Raw genomic sequence first — 15,059 nt, forward strand, 5'->3', positions numbered from 1 at the left:
TGTTTTGATTTCGACTGGGGCACGAGTGTATAAACTCTTCATCAGTTATTCGGCCACATCCAGACCTATTGGAGTCTAGGTTTGGATTTTACATTCAACCTGCCACACCTTCAAAGATGAATCGTTGTGATTGTGTATGTGGTTTGCAACGCAATCCATACGGATTGTTTTACTATTTGAAGTGCTGAAAGTAAGTGCATTATTATCCAACCAAGCTTGAAGTAGAATTAGATCCTTTTGAAGTTTTGGTTAGTTAACCTGGTTGAAAACTTTTCCCCAAAGTTTAGTACGATCAGTGGAAACTAATAACTCAGATGATGGCGTCCCACCACTGATAGCTCGTACGTCCACTGCTGAAAGAATTAGACTAATTTTATGTTTTCGTCTTTATTTGGCGTGAGTTAAGTATTTACCCATTCTCAATTGATCCTGACCGTATAAAACTTGACATTTATACATAAAAGTCACTCATTCAAACATCGGGGTCACGTCATGATACAGTCCTCACGAGGTATCTTGCCATAAATTCCACTCGTGTCTCTTCAAAAGTTACTTCAGAGCCGAACACCGGACGAAAGAGGATCGTAGAGTATGAAGTCAGCAACCTCATTCCGTACAAAATAACCTTGCTGAAAAAACGCCAAGAAGAATACGCAGTTTAAATCACCTAAACTCTGCCATCCGAGTTGAACGATATTCATTCAGAAGAATTATCACACATCATCGTCAAAACTGAGATTCTTCTCAAGTCACCAAGCCGATACGACAACTGACAACCACAGCAACAATCAATACAGGCACATCAAATGTACGGACAATATCCGGAACTGGGAGGACAAATCAAATAGATTTGCAAATGAGGAGATACAACAAAGAGGTGCTCGGAATAAGTAAAACACATTAGACCCAAGCTCCACAGAAAACATTAGATTCGGGAGAGACGCTGCTCAGGGAGTTGCTCTGATGCTATCCAAAGAAGCAATAAAAGCAGTCATAGGATGTCAATCTCATGGATCCAAAATCACCAAGGCATCCTTCAAAGCAATGAAGGAAGGAATCACAATCAATGTTATCCAATGTTATGCACACATCAATGATGACAACGAAGACGATAAATAAAAGTTTGATGAGAGGCTGAAATCGGTCGTAGAGAAGTATCTACGAAAGCACTTAACAATCCTTATGGGAGACCCAGACACCAACATCGGGTATGAAAATATCATGCAAAGACATGAACTGATTGGGAGGAAGGAAAGAGAATGGTGACAGATTTGCAAATTTAAGTACATTCAACAAAATGGTTATACGTGGCACTATATTCCTACACAAACGCACACACAAAGCTATATACATCTCATCGGATCACACTACACACAACCAGATCCACCATATTTTCACCACCGAAAATTCAAAAGAACAATGGAGGAAGTGAGAAGCAGGAAAGGAACTGACATAGCTTCATATCACCACCTGGTGATTTCCAAGATTAAACTGAAGCTAAATACGCAATAAACGACTAGATGAACAGCATTACAAAGGTTCAATACACCCTTCAATCGAGATACTGAAAAACCTAACCAATTCAACACAGCTCTCAATAACAGGTTCCAAGTCTTACAAGATTTACTCAAAGATGAGAATATTAATACGGAGAGCAATCGGAAAGAAATCAGAGAAGCACTAACTTCAACATGCCAATAAGTGTTGTGCCCCAAGAAGCATCAGCACAAGGATCAGGTTCCCATCGAAACCCTCGGTAGGATTCAAGAAAGAAAGAAAAAGGACAGAGACTTCTTCTGAATATCACTGACCAACATGCTCGATTTTGTCAGAGTCGATCATGAACTGATCAATCTATGACATTGTGGATCATTGCCGAACAATCAAATGGATGAACTCATCACTGAACATCAACTTCCTTGACTATGACAAGCATTCGACAGCACAGATAGGAGAACCTTATAAAATCCTTCTCCACATTGTGGTGCATCTGAAGCTATTCTCATCGTTATACGAAACTTCAACGATGAACTGAATTACAAAGATAAGCAGAGAGAACAGTCCATAGATGCATTTCAATTGAAGAGTGTTGTCAGAAAAGGCTATTTATTCTCATCTTCTCTCTTTCTGACCATTGTTAGGTGATGTGTGAAGATCTTCACATCTCTGGAGCAGCACAGCAAACAGTGGACATCCATGAAACAAATGGATGATTTGACCTGTACAGATCACATAGCCCCTCTATCCCGTACATTGTAAGATGTGTAGGTGAAGACGAACAACGTGACAGCAGTTTCAATAGGAGTATGCCTCAAGGTTTACAGGAAAGAAAAAAGTAAGATCCTAATGTACAACATAATGAGTACCGACCGAATTACACTTGATGGAGAAACTGTGGAAGGGATGGGAGCCTTAACATGAATGAGAAGCACCATTGGTGAGCAAGGAGGATCAGACTCTAATATGGATGTAAAGTTCAAGAATGCAAGGACAATATTGTTTCACTTGAAGAACATCTGGAACTTGAAAGAAACTGACAGATAGCGCCAAAGTTAGAATGTTTAATGCAAATGCGACGAGAGTTCTACTGTTATTTATAAACAACTATCTATTCAAGTTACTCCGGACCCATTGGGTGGATGCCATCAGTAACAACCTACTGTCACATAAATTCTTAATGTGTTGTCCTGGGAACACTGATAGAAAAAAGCTGCTCACAATAATGGTCAAAGCTTGTCGTGTCATATTCATTTTCAAACTTTACTTCCACTAGTAAAATTAAAGAGATCCACAGAATCTCAATCACTTAGGTCTGCTCTATCATGGAACAGTTGACCGTCTATGTTTATTCAGGGTTGAAAGGAGGGTATGACTGTATACATATCAGCTTATTACGCCTCTATTCTTGCAGACCTAAATTAATGTAGTCGATTGTTCAATCTATTCGACCTAACGTCAAAGTTTGCTTTGATTGGCGTTATCGTGGCAGTTGGAGGTCCTACATTACAAGAATTTTTCATGAACCACTACCGTCTTGCTAAAAGTATAATATTTTGAGTACGATGACAAAAGAGGCAAATAAAATCACCATGTCTGCATGGACGAGTCATTCAAACTCCATTATATTCCCTCGTCGATCTTCATTGAACGTCGCTAATCGTAACCCCACACTTAACCTTCATTGTTAATCTATTGTCTTCATATAAATCCAGCTTGAAGGGTTAAGTAGTTTTTTCCTACCATCACTAAAGTAAAACAGTACTTTCAACCAATACTCAACCAGTATCTCCAAATCGTTAAAACAACTACACAACTGCCATGCACTTCAAACAGTGCCATCCAATTTCTACAATATGAAAATTCTATTTTGAAACGCACACGGACAGGGTGTGAATGGCGGAAAATATATTGAAATGTGTGGCGAATGAAAGTAATCGTTAAAACCGGACTTCAATAATTTTCTAATGTTGCATCATAAACTCCTCTAGAAGTTTCAAAGAACGACGGACAAATAATTTCGCAACCTTTAGCCAAATGACGAGGAAAACCAGAATCACAAGCGACCAATACCTAAATTTTGTTCGTACAGTGCGAATTACCAATACGACATTCTAAATAAGTTACATTAACAACGTTCATGCCAAACCCTAAGTTTTTAGGTTTCCAGACCAAAATCGTAGAGTAAAAAGCCAAAGCAAGCTAGAAACCAAAGGTTTAGGACCAAAAGTCCAAGCAAAACAAGTTCAAAGCTTAGGTGAAACAAATAAATTAAGAGTCAGTAAAAAAGATGACACGATGATAATTTATGGCAAGTCAAATAGTTCGAAATTCTCCTGCAGCAGTCTGTATTAGCATAAGTTTGGAGTTAGGTTCTTCCTCATCAAGTGTGTACTAGTACGAGACAGTCTTCCGAAATACGCACGGCTGATGGGCTACACAGGTTTGTAAGACTTCCTGATAAAGCTCTCTCTTGTGTTGATATAGAACGCGTGAACACATCTGCGTCCTATCATAGACCTTCCACATGTCTAAACTATATAGATCCCTAAGTTTAACTTCCCTTACTCTCCTTTGTAGTTGCACTGGATATATCTCCGTAGCCATAATAATAATATATTTCTGTAAACGCAGGTACACGCCGTTTTTACAGGCATGATCTACAAATCACAACATTGATTGACTCACAGTATGCTTTTCAAGTAGGATTGTTAAATAGATTATATAAATAAAAGTAAACAACAGCTCATTCGTGCAGATGTCTTGAAGCGTTAACGGTTAGGTTTATGCTTTAGCATTATGCTGAGCACAGTCTGCAAAATATTTTCCCAATTGGCATCGTGTTCACTTTACACACCAGATCCAATCTCGGCATAATTATGTTACAATTCTGGTCGAGCAAAGTATCTATGCAATACAACTTTTTAGGTTTATAGTTGTGATAAAGCAGACCCTCAGAGTGCTTGGTATGAACAATGACCTTGAGAAAACGCGTAAGCCTAGTTTGCTCCAGACGTCAGAATTTCCGTAGCTGTGCCCTCAGGGCAAGGTTCTGAAAGAATAGAAACATAGGAGCACTAAGGTACTTGGATAGAACCGCTTAAAAGTGCTTAACTTTTTGTAGTGGAACAGAGGCATGATAAGTTGGGTCAAATTTCTACTAGCTTTCATCGCTAGAGTGAAATGTGATCAGAGGCTCCAGATGAGAGAATGCAGTAATGAAGAACAATGAGTTGTGATACTTAACAAGATGGAGTAAGTTCGAATGAAGGAGGTCCGTTTATTAGAACGGAAAGTGAAGATAGAGAGTAAAGTGTTAAGAAAACTAATAACGATATCTTCTATTGTCTGATTTTTTTCCATTTTTGTTCATCCTATGCCAGCCACACAGTCCTAGTGTAAAAGTTCGCGTTAGCATGTTATAGGATGTCTTAGTAAAATAGCTAATCATAAGTCCGAAAGTTGAGCGTAGGAGAACAACCTCAATATCACAAAATTGATTGACTTGTTCTCAATCATAAAAAGTCTGATACAAACAAAATGTTCTGCCCCACAAACATGGGTGGATCGAATTAATCGCCCTCACCATCAGTGCTTGTTGGTCTGTAACTCCACCCTTCCTCCTTTTGTGATGTTAGGCCCATTTAAGCTTATTTTTGGATATACATCATACCTCGCAGAATGCTCTGTTTCGCATCCTGTTGGAAAACACTATTTCTATAACTACCATTTTACATGCTTATCAATCAGTTACAATTTATAGACTGTGGGTAAGGCATCGATGCAATGCTTTAAAAGACTAAAGTATAAAGTATAGGTTGCCAATCAAATTATAGGCATTAAGAAGTGTGTAATGTAGAATAGTAGAGTTATAGGTAGGGCAACGAGTGGTGAAATAAAATTGATCGCAATTCAACGCAGTGTACAAGAGAGTAAAAATCTGATAATGAATAGACAAGGAAAAACTCATATTAACTTGGTACTGATGTTATTTTGTTCTATTCTAACCGGTTTATGGGTAACAGAATCCATAGATGCATGATCATTGGTAGTAGGCAGTCGATTGTGTGGTTCTGTTGGCTTTTTAGGGTAGTAATGAGTGTCCCTTGGACACCGAGTTTAGTTGAGTAATACCGATAGGTTCAGTGAGTTACCAGTCTACTTCAAGTAAAAAATTAGGGAGCATAAATTATCTAATACAACTGCAAAGTAGGAAAATAGGGCAAACTGAACTTAAAGTCCAATTCGGCCTTTACGTGCAGAGAGCCTATGATGTCTGTGTGGGGCGCAGGTATGTTCGATCGTGCTAGATCAGTGCAAGCGAGTGCTCGACCAATAAGTCTTACAAACTGATGTGTGAGCGAGAGTGATAATGATTGGTTGTCTTGCTGAGTCAGACATGTAGATAGTGTGACAGGTGTTATATGTGATATACATGTATATTACTTTCCTGATTATTATTGATTGACTGTTCCTTGTTATTGGATTGTGTCGGATTTTGGTGTATAAATATATTGACGTTACAGTCAGACTAATCTCGTGTTCTTGATCTGAGTTGTGTTGAAGTACTGTAGAATAAACACTGGGAGGGAATCTAGTGTAGATATTCGTCTAAGGTAAATTAACGTCCCGCATACGTGTAAAAAGTGAAAGGACTGTTATAACAAGAAACCCTATCGTTACAACAATTATCCTACCTTTATAACACAAACATATGTAATTCGTCTGCCATGAGTATTTCAGAGAGAAGACTGTTCCATATTGATGCGTACTTCATGAGGAAGAAGTTTTCTCTAGTTTTTGGTCTGTATTTCTCAACTTTGGCAGTGGACACTTTGTCTTGAAGGTTGTATCCATGTGAATCTTGATAGAGAAATACATTACATGTGGAATAAGTAAGGTTTTTGAGGAGTTTGAAGTAGAGAATCAAATTGGACCTAAGCCTTCCATTCCAAAGTGGTACTAGTCCTAAGATATGGCAACGGGAGCTGTGGTCAATGAGTGAGTCGGTCTTAAGTATTTTGAGGGTGAGATCTCGTTGTGTTCCTTCTACCTTAAGTATATCGGATAAGCGTAGGTTGGAAAATAAGAACAAACATTATTCGACAATAGTTCTTACACAGACTTTAATAAGAATGATTTTAGATTCATTTTGAAAAATATTACAAAGAATGAAGTCATACAACTTCCGCATTCTAGATGCTTTAGGTGAGATATGTTCAGAGAAGTTAAGACTGTGAAAGTAATGCACCTCTAGGTCAGCTACTGATGTCAGTCTGAACAGTATGTTCTTGTTAAGTGCCAGTTTTATTTTAAGAGACGTGTCTCCAATACATAGCCAACCGCATTGCTCTGTGTTGAGCTCTAACCTCCAGCATTTGCACCGGTTGTCCATGATGTTGAGTTCGTGTTGGATTGTTTGCATAGTACTACATATCTCACAAATGCCAGTTTCATAGATGACTTTTAAGTTAGCGGCGTAAAGGCAGGTGTCACCTGTGCTAAAGCACTTGCATACATTGCTGATGCAGTTTGTAAAAAACAATGGACCCAAGACACTACCCTACACAACACCACTGGTTGTTGGTTGAGGCGTAGATGTTTTAGAGCTAATCTTGGTGATTTGGTATCTGTTTTTTCAGAAAAGACTTGATCCATTGCAGTAGGGGGTTTACAATTCCAACTGACTGACGTCTGTTGATCAGGAGGTTATGAGGTACTTTATCAAAGGCTTTCTTAATGAATAATTTTTACCTTTGGTTCGATCTTACGTTAAAGTCATGGAGATAAAAGAAACGGAATTTAAAAGAGCCAAATGAGTTCAATGTCATGGAAAAAATTTAAGAATTCAATTCACCATAAACCATTATTTCAAAAGTAATTCTTTTTGCTGAATTCTCATACGCTCATCATATTCGAGCTTTTGCTTTGCTTTGCATTTTCTGTTGGTTTTGCTGTGATCCTACATAATTGTCAGTGTCTTTATAACCACACATAAATGTTTTGAAAAATACCATGTGTAGTGCCGCTTTCTGAATTCCTAGAATGTAATAATGACATGTTTAGCGCTAGGAAACCACTGAAAAATTGAGACACATTAATATGTTTATAGCAACACTGGCGTTTAAAAGGACGAATGCGTTGTAAACAAGTACATGAAGTACCTGTGTTTTTTTGACACTACATCAGTTCCATAAAGCAGTTGACAAATATGGACTCTTGGTTGTAGCAAAAAACTACAGGTAGATTGCACTCCGGTTTTTAGACTTTACTATCTGAAACAACTCGATGAATACAGCAGTTATGGGATGTTTCAATTTAGTGTTTCCGTGTCTTCAGACATCTGAGTTGTCGTCTGCTAGCAGTTGTGAAGATACATTTAATGGAGAGTTTCTACGAAACATCACTGCATATTTCCGGCTCTTTAGCGAGTATGTTGACATTGACTAATTGTGAAGTAGTATGTGTCTTACACTGACATGTACTAACATTCCCTCAGTTTATAGCACATTCATCTACCCAAGATTACTCCTGTGACAATCTACGAGTAGGTTTGACAGATATACATCAGAAACCAAGCGATTCGGCCATTGGATACGGAATATAGCTGGCGTTGTTTTCTGTGAAGAACTACAGAGAACAGTTTGTTTTTACATCTGACTACTAATTAACAAATTCTGGAGGCAATTTAAGTGACGTTAGCAACACGATAATATAGAAACAACTTTTGATTTAGAATCGTTATTCGATTGATTAGTTGGATCTGTACTTTTAATTGAGCAGTCGCAGTTAGTCTGAAGCTAATTGAGCTGGGGATATACTTGCATTTATTCGGGGGATTTACTCCTACGGCAATCCCAGCCAATTGATCGTTTTGCTCATCACAGTTAGTATGCCAATTCCCGTGAGTTCATACTTATTGTTAAAATGATGCACACACTATTTTTTCAGCTTTTGGGAGCAAAGTTAATACGACTCATACGGTCATTGCATATTATTTGTCAAATAATAATGAAAAGTCGGTAAATTTATCCAAGCAGAAAGTACATCTACCTTCTTTATTGCTTATATACAGTTTTTTAAAAGCTCAAAGCATACAGAACCAAAATATGTTGCTAGTGACACCATATGACTAGATATTCAGAAGTTAGGCAGAAACAAAGATGACAAATGTTTATGTGGATGATATATTCGAACGACGGTTCAAATGGTTGAAGACGGAATAGAAGAAGCTTTCGCTCAACGGGCTTCCGTGTCTGGTAGCAGTGGATCACCAATACCTCCAGACAAGAACCTAGGTATATGAACGATAATAGAGGGGAAAAAAAAGAATTTGGTAAATCATAATAATATGTTATCCTTAGTCCTTAAGAATAAGTCAAGTTTCCTCTTAAAGGACTCCTGGGAGGTCACTTGGACTAGCTCAGTCGGCAGCGAATTCCAGCACTTGACAACTCTAACGGGGTAGAAGTTGTGTCTGCAGTCTGTTCTGCTATGTAGGGTCTCCAATTTCTGGGTGTTACCTCTCAGGTTAGTGTTATGACTAAGCTTAAGAAGATGTTTAAGGAGATGACCAGAAGTATTAAGGATACTATAAGTCATAAGAAGATCACCTCTAAGACGCCTGTACTCTAATGGGTAAAGGTTAAGTGATTTGAGGCGCTCTTCATAAGGTTTGAATTTGAGTCCCCGAACTGATTTCGTGGCTCGACGTTGTATATGTTCCAGAGTGTCCTTATCCTTTTGGAGGGAGGGAGGAAATACTGTTTACGTACTCTAAATGGGGACGAATAAAACTGTTGAAGATTAGATGGAAGGTTCTACCGTCAAACTGGCCAAAAATGCGCTTCAATGTTACCAGTGCAAGGTTTGCTTGAGAGGCGTTTTTGTCACAGTTCGCATACGATTTCAGGTCATAGGGTACCAACACTCCTAAATCTTTTTCAACTTGGGAAACTTCCAGAGGGGAGTTACCTAAGTTATAGCTATAGTCTGCAACATGTCTCAGATGGACTACCTTGCACTTTGAAGTGTTGAAGGTAAGTCCGTTGTCGTCTGCCCAACTTTGAAGTCGGGTCAGATCCTCCTGAAGAACTAGTGTATCATTACGATTACGTATCTCTCTCCAAAGTTTCACATCATCAGCAAAAAGCAATAAGTCAGATGAAACTTGTTGAGGAAGATTGTTAATATAAATCAAGAAGATAAGAGGTCCTAGTATTGAGCCCTGGTATATGCATTGAACGTGAAACTATTAAGCTAACTGCCTAAAGGGGTGATATGTTTGACGTTGGCCGTACTGAAATATGTCCACAATGCTTGGTCAACTGTCCTCAGCAGGTATTGTCCCCTTGAGTTTGATAAAGTCATCTGAATGTTTACAAAACCACTTATTTTAAGGAGTTATTTACAGTTACACGTCACTTTTCAGGAAGACATTGACATTATGCGTGTAGTCGTGTCTTGGTTTCTTTGGGGGGCATTGTACAGGGTTAAGATCCTGATGAGCACTTTAAAATTTGCTGCTAGTATCCCGGAACATCAAACCTCAAGTGAGTCACTACGTATTAGCTTGAAGCCATTGTAAAAGGAGTGTTCATCTAAGTAAGGGCTAGAAGAAGATCATGAATCTGTTGCATTCAACTACTCTGATTCATAGTGATTGCATTACCACGTCGGCTAAGCAAATTTTAACAGCCACTAATGCCAGTAGATGTAAAGATGCGACAAGTATTGGGAGTTTGACAGTGAATTTACACGTATCATCTTTATAATCAAAGTATACCAACTCAGTCAAATCAAAAGTCAGAAGTAAAATGGTTCAAACGTATATCTTGAAGACTATCGATATATCGGGAAGCGTTAGATCTAAGCTGGCTAACAGTTCTAAGGGATGAGTAGGACGGTGTATTCACTCGTGGTCTGGTGCAGATGCGTGACCAAGCGCCTTCAGCTAGGTATGTCCAGTAAAACTGATGAGGTCAACATCAATATCAAAATCGTACAGAACTATTTATTTTGGGGATATATTTACGGCTGCAGATGCTACTTGCAAGTGATACAGTGGCCTATGACAATGATGGTTAAAACAAAGAAGTGGTAGAAATCGTTATAGGGCCATAAATAATACTCATAACATTTAAATGCCTCATATTTTCAAGTTTCTGTGTTTATTCACCGCTAAAATATCACTAGTCCCTTTACATAGTATCAGATGAACATTAATGGCTATTTCGAACACTTGAGACACGTACGAGAGTGGTTTATTGGGATGACAACTCCAAGTCCGTTGTGTATGCAGTCAGAAAAATCTCTTCCTTTGTTTATTGTTAGATACTATTTAATAATTTACATAATGCTCCATGGACTGAGATGTTTTAAAATGATACTGATGTCTTAGTTACTTCACTAGCCGTAGACAACTTTCCTGTTACATTTAATTACTTCCTCATTTACTTTCAAACGCACCACTCTTTGCAGTCGTCAGTGACCATTGTTTTGGTATCTTAAATGAGAGGACACAATTATAAGTTAATTTCCGGTATAGGTTGTTGGTCTTTAAATTGGGTTTTCAGCCTTTGAATCTTAATGAGATAACTAGCTGTGACAAAGTCAGTCCTCATCCTTACTACAAATGATATGTTGTAAGTCTGTCAACTTTTTTCATAGTTCGTCTCTACAGTCATTTTGAATCAACATTCCTTATGTGTATTGCAATAAGTAGTCTATATTCTATCAAATGATTAACAATGCTTTATATGGATACTAAGAATTACATTAGATGCCGTTTATGCTATCCATTGATATGGTAATATAGAATGCAGCAGATTATTATTAAATTATACGCCCTACCAAAGGCTTTCATTCAACGTCTTGATGATCTTGAGGTAGGATAGATAAACCATACATCGTTGAATAAGTAGGTGCTTTTCATCATTTAACTCTCAACACTTGATATAAAGCAATTTTTTATGTAGAAATACCAAACTTTATAAGTGAAGGGGTGATGGTTCAGTGGTTAAAACAGTCGAGTTTCAGTCATTAGATTTCTTCTTTAAAACCCACTTTATTCACTTTGATTCGAGCAACTCATTATCGCGAATATTTTTCATAATACGAGATTTTCAAAGAATAGTGCTTCATTAGGTACTTGACAAATTAGTCACAAAGTTTAAAAATTCGTGATTAGAGTTTATAAACGGTTAAATGTGCTCAAATAGAACATAAAATACAAAACGTATTGAATGGTAAATGAACAGTCATGTACTTTCTCAGACTGTTTAGATAACCTGTTTGATGAAGAATAAAAACCCTTTGCTCTTCTGTAGCTTACTCGGAAAACAGGTCACAATAAACAGTGGATTATAGAATTAGCCACACGAATAAGATCATTCTTCCAGTTCGAATTATTGAACTGCTTGTTGTTAAAAGTTGCTCAATCTTTGTAAGTGTTTAATAAAATCCTACTAACGATGAAGAAAGTCTTATCAATTATTTTTGTTCAGCTCACTGCTGCTGAGACACTAGATATGTCTTTGAAAATACAGATTCAACTTTTTGTAATAACTTATCATCCACTTGTTTCTTAATGAACCAGTTCTGGCGGTTCGGAAAATTTGTAACAGAGTTTTGAATTTTATTATGGGGTGTTATACACAATCATTTTTAAAACAATCGTGTCTTTTTTTGGTGTAGTAAGATAATAGAGTTATCTAGTTGTTAGTAAGTCATGTGATTTGACATAGTCCGCATTTTTTTCAAACTAAAATCATTCTTAGACTAAGGAGAAAGTGCTTATAAGATTTAATTGTTCAAAGTAATGCACTCCAAATAAATGTATGGACGATATCGTCGCGATAATTAAACCATTTTTATTCAATTAACAGAAACGACTAACAAGTAATGTATTTGTTTTGCATTACTAATTCTTTAATTTCGAATAAGTCAATGTCTTTATATAAACACGAGAAAGCAGTACATAATCGGGTATTAAATTCCATCTGTTAGAGTTTCTAGTTTATCAACATGATTACTAGTTGATTAAACTGTTGTCATATGTTAAAACTACTTATATATGTTAAAAGTTTGATGATTTGCCTAATATTTACGTTTTGCTGTTGATTCAAGTTGAGTCGATTTTGAAAAATGGTATGATGAAATAATTTTTTAAATGATGTTCTATTATGTTTGAATCAAAGTAAATTTGTCAGAGCTTATAAATGTTATTCTAAAACAGTTTGAAGTTATTTGGTGGCAATCATCAATTCTGTACTCTACCTGGTAAGATACGAAGGCCCTTTTAGTTGAGTTCATTCGTAGAAACCGATCAGAAAACAGCCGTTTTCGATATTTCAATTATTATGTTAGACGGCTAATTTCAGAATCTTATCAAGAATATGTACCCAATAACTTAATGATACCTAAAGACATCGAAATCAAGAGACGATATTTGTCTAATATACGCTACAGTTATGATAAACAAAATATATATGGAAAAATTTAACATAAGTAGAAAAATAAAGTGTCCTAACCCCCAGCGGCATCTTCCAAAACGTTTTTGTGAGGAAAGTAAATCCTTCAGTCAGTTGAATAAAGGAAAACCTATTCCACATACAGTAAATTATATAACAGAACACGTCAATGCCATTGAAAGTATCAACAAGTAGCGAAAATAAATGAGGCACTTTATTTTGGAAATAAACAAGTCGTTTAGGGTAGATACATTTTTTGAACTGTAGGATATCCAAGAGGAATAAACAAGTAGGGAAGAAAAATATTCTTGTAGCTAAAGGAATTAACTTATAGAGTGAACATAAGAATATTGATATATAGGATAAATGGGTTGTAGAAACCAGAGAATATCACTCATCATAAGCAACTTTTAAAAATGAACAAATGTACTCCAGCTACTTACTACTAATAAGTAGTACGGTGTTCTACGAAGAGACAACAAAGAATGGAGTCAGATAACAAACAAATTTAACGAAAAAAAAATGAGCAGAAGACATCAAGGACACTGAAAGTTATTTACTTGCACCTATTAATCCTCGTAAGGCATGGGCTACCGGCTAGGATTCTCCAACAAACTCTGTCCTGGGCAATCCTTTCGAGTTATTCCCGAGTGGCATTCATTCGTTTGATGTCTGCTTCTAATTCTCAGTGCAATATGTCCTTCGGTCTGCCTCTTTTCCTTCTACCTTCAGGATTCCAATTTATTTCTACGTTGTAACTGACTGACTGACTGATTCCAATTTATGGCTTGTCTCGTGATGCAATTCGATGATTTCCGCATTGTATGTATAACCCATCTCTAGTATTTTTTCTAATTTCCTCTTCAGCTGGAAGCCGGTTTGTTCTCTGCCACAGTGGGTTGTTGCTGATAGCATCCTTTCAATGGGTCTGAAGTATCTTGCATAGAGAACTGTTTATAAATACTGATACTTTTTGATGATGGCTGTAGTATTTCTCTACGTCTCAGTTCGGTACAATGGAGCTGTCTTGACGTTTGTATTGAAAATTCTGACTTTTGTCTGACATTTGTTTTGAGTTCCGTATGATCTTCAGTTTTAAGAATTTTGCCCTTCCCTTACTTATCCGTGGCTTCAAATATTCGTCAGATCCCTCTTGTTTATCAATGAATACTAGGAGTTATAGAAAATATTTAACTGCAAGGATCTTTTTTCGGATTAGATTTGTTTAAATAGTGGATTGGCATTTCACTCTTTTCATTCTGAAACCACCAACTTGTAAAAATATCAACTCAGAGATTCGATATGTTCTTCACTAAACGGTATTTAACCATTGATCAGTTATTTCGTTTGTATATCTCAGTATTCAGTGTCAGCTTCATGTCAAAAACCATCATTCGTGGTTTACGACATAAACCCTGTTAACATCACAGTTTGGTTGGTTGAATACAGTATTGAGCAAATGATTTACTTCCGATCATTAACTTAGTTTATATGAAACAAGTATCAACGGTAAAAGAACTATTTTTTACTGCCTACGAGTAAAAGTATATTTATAGTCTAAGTTAAACTTACCTTTACATATTGTTATTGGTTTCAACCATCTCTATGTGGGATTCCCATTTGATATATTAAAATCACTTCGATTTCATTTAAAAAAAGTCTATCAACTAGTATGAATGACCTACAACTATGAATAGTTATTCACTAAAATATTTTAGTTCACTTTAGTTCTGAAAAGAAAGCAGCTACCTTTGTTTTATTCTCGGCTTTAAGAGAAATGTTCTTCTTCCGATTTATTCTCCAAAATTGAATTAACTTTTACTAGGAGTAACATTAAGAAACTTTGTACTAGGATAGTCTGATCAAGTTTAGTTCTGATAATCACGAATGAGACAATATAAACCATTATTTTTGGTCATAAATATCATGCTTGTTGTTGGTTATCGTGATATTTAAAACGATTGGTTCTTATTTTAAGTATCATTTTGAACAGTAAAATTTAAATTTAGATGCATACTGTTGACAAGTTCCGAATATAAATAAATTCGTCCTTCGATTTTCACACTCAATTATCATCTAAAATGTCATCTT

The sequence above is a fragment of the Schistosoma mansoni genome (genome assembly GCF_000237925.1).
Source record: "Schistosoma mansoni, WGS project CABG00000000 data, chromosome 5 unplaced supercontig 0195, strain Puerto Rico, whole genome shotgun sequence".
NCBI lineage: Eukaryota > Metazoa > Platyhelminthes > Trematoda > Strigeidida > Schistosomatidae > Schistosoma > Schistosoma mansoni.